Source organism: Elephantulus edwardii, unplaced genomic scaffold (genome assembly GCF_000299155.1).
Source record: "Elephantulus edwardii isolate Elephantulus edwardi_28Jun2011 unplaced genomic scaffold, EleEdw1.0 scaffold00212, whole genome shotgun sequence".
NCBI classification, from domain to species: Eukaryota; Metazoa; Chordata; class Mammalia; order Macroscelidea; family Macroscelididae; genus Elephantulus; species Elephantulus edwardii.
Genome location: NW_006399962.1, coordinates 594,106 through 597,325, shown reverse-complemented (window position 1 = coordinate 597,325; position 3,220 = coordinate 594,106). Strand labels below are relative to the sequence as shown.

Genomic DNA, 3,220 nt, shown 5'->3' with positions numbered 1-3,220 from the left:
AAATCTCTGTAAATGTTCATTAAAACTAATAAAATTTAATTAAAAAAAAAGAATAGATAGAATCAATAGCAATAAATTTGGAGTTTTGAGTTATTGTACTATACATCTTCATTAAACTAAAAGTATATCATTGTAGACTATTTTTAATTTTTTTCCAGAATTTTGGTCATTTCAATGGATATTATTACTGACTCAATTCTAACTCTTGGTGAACCCATATATGTCAGACTAGAGCTGCAGTCCATAGAAGGTGGTGGTTGATTTGGGGAGAATTTAGACTGCCAGCCTTTTGAGGTCCTTATGAGTAGACTGGGACCATGAATCCTTTGGTTAGCTGTTGGAAAATGTTGGGGAGGAAAGGAGGGCCTCTGGCCAGGGCAGATCTCCTAGCTCTAGATAAGTGCAAGCCTCCCAACAATCTTTAATATCGGGTGGAGAAAGCTCTCTTGTGTTTGGCTGTACTGGCTTGAGCAAGCTCACCACCTGAGAAGATTGCTGCCACATCTGTTGAGCTGGGAGTAGTCTGCATGAGGCTGAGTTTCTTCTATCCAATCTGCATGTCCCATGTCTGCAAACCCACCATATCCTGTCTTTCTGTTTACTTGCTTGTATATAAGTGTGCTGCAGCCTCCAATAGAATTGACTTGGATCGACTCTCTGAAAGGCTCCTGGAGTGGTGTGTCTTCATCGTGCTTATCCCCATCAGGGTGTCGCTGTTCATTGCCAGCAAATAGACAGTGCCAGTTAGCTGTCAAGCTCTTTAACCATTTCTACCACTGAGAAATTACTTTCAAATGTCTGTTAGTTGCTTTTGAGTAGATTCTGATACATGATGATTTCATACATGCAGAGTAGAATTCCTTAGTGTTTTTAAGGTTGTGACCTTACAGAAACAGATTGCCCAGATTTGTTTCTGATGGTCTCTGGGTGGGTTTGAGTTATCAACCTTTTGGTTATTAGCCCAGTTTCATCATGTGAGCTTCCCAGGGACTATTCCAAACATCAGCAATGTTAAACTGATAGTCAAAGTTTAGAATATCTCTGATGGCTTATTTTATGAAATTCTTCTATGTTAGCCAATTCTTTCTGATGCAATGACTCTATATACTCCTTACATCTTCTTTTAATGCTTTTGGATCGTTCAAAATTCTGCCCATAGCATCCTTAAGTATTTCCCGTCGAGTTTTAAATTTGTTCTTCAGTTCCTTCAGTTTAAAAAATGCTGAGTGAAAGCATCCCTTCTGGTTTTCCAACTCTAGCTCTTTGCATATTTCATTATAATACTTAGCTTTGTCTTCCTGAGCTGCCCTTTGGAATTTTTTTGTTTAGTTCCTTAATGTCCTGATTCCTTCCCTTTGCTTTTGCTTCTCAGCACTCTAGTGCAATATTCAGAATCATTACTGCCTTCTCCCAAAGGCACAAGTTTTGAGTCAAGAGCTCCTCTGCAGGAGAAGGATGAACCACCTCCTAAGTGATTAACTGCCTCAGAAAATTTACTAGAGGGCCAGCTATGAGTTGATTCTGACTCAATGGCACACAAGAAGAAGAAGTAAAAAAAATAGCAAACTATGTTTAAGTATCATAAATTTAAAAAATAACAAACATGTCTTAGAGAAAGTGCAGTCATAAAGCTCCCTGAAGTTGAGGATGGTGAAAGTTTGTCTCTCATACTTGGAGCATGTTGTAAGGTGGGATCAGTCCTTGGAAAAAGACATGATGCTAGGGAAGGTCTTCAATAGAAAGGAATACCCTTGACAAAGTGGATTGAAACAGTGACTGCAATATTGGGCTACAGTATGTAAGAGATGATGAGGATGGCTCAGGACAGGGAAGGATACAGATCTGCTGTTCATAGGGTTGCTTGATGGCACCTAGTTAAATACATTAAAAATGATCCAAGTAATATTAAATTGTTGACAATTTCAATCTTTTTTCCATCTGTCATGATGTTACCTATTGGTCCAGTGGTGAAGAGTTTTGTTTTCTTGATGTTGAGATGCAATCCATATTGAAGGCTGTAGTCTTTGATCTTCCACAGAACACTCTTCAAGTCCTCCTCACTTTCAGCAAGCAAGGTTGCATCATCTGCATAAAGCATGCTGTTTATGAGTCTTCTTTTCTTGATGCCACATTTTTCTTCATAGAGTCCAGCTTATTGAACGATTTGTTCAGCATACATATTGAATTGATGTGAAGAAAGCATACAACCTTGACACACATCATTCCTAATTTTAAACCATGCAGTGTTCCCTTGCTCTGTTTGGACATTTGCCTTTTTGTCTAGTTGTAGGTTTCTCATGCACACACTTATGTGTTCTGGGATTCCCATTTATATCTCAACATCAAGAAGACAAAAATCTTCACCACTGGACCAATAAGCATCATCATGATAGAAGGGAGAATTGAAATTGTTAATTATTTTATCTTACTTGGGTCCACAATCAACACACTTGATACTAACAATCAGAAGATCAGGAGATATATTGCTTTTGCAAAAGTCTGTTGTCAGAGAGTGCTTCAAATTACTGAGGAACAGTCATCAGTTTGAAGAATAAGGTGCATCTTATTCAGGTTTTGATCTTTTCAATCACTATGCATTTGAGAGCTACACAATCAATAAGGATAATAGAAAAAAACAAACAAACAACCTAAAAAACCCTGGTGCCTTTAAGTTGTGATGTTGCAGGAAAGCACTGATTCTCATTGACTGCCAACAGAACAAACAGATAAATCTTGGAAAAGATGCAACCAAAGTGTTCCTTGAAGGTAAAGATGGTGAAGCTTTGTCTCACATACTTTGGGAATATTTCTAGGAGAGGCTGTTCTTTGGAAAGAGACATTCTGGAAGGGTAGTGTGTCAGTGAAGGTGAGGAAGACCTTTAATGAGATGGATTTACCTGGTGACCATAACTTCGGGTTCAGGTGTGTCAGAGATGATGAAGATGGCAGATGATAAGACAGAGTTTAGGTATGTGTTCAGAGTGTCACTATGAGTGGTAACCTCTAAAAACAGAAACAGGTCATTAAAAATTTTGCCATAGACAATACTACTAAGGGCAATTTACACCTTTAATGCAATCCCAATACAAATACTAATACCATTCTTCAAGGAGATGGAAAAGGCAATCTCCAGTTTCATTTGGAATGGAAAGAAGCTCCGAATAAGCAAAGCACTCCTTAAGAATAGAAGAATGGTAGGAGGTATCTCACTCCCTGATTT

At 38.2% G+C, this 3,220-nt stretch overlaps 1 pseudogene; it reads right to left on the bottom strand.

Moving 5' to 3' along the window:
* The window catches only part of LOC102868051, a 76,195-nt pseudogene extending 73,287 nt beyond the window's left edge, over window positions 1-2,908 (bottom strand).
* Between the last annotated feature and the right edge of the window lie 312 nt (window positions 2,909-3,220).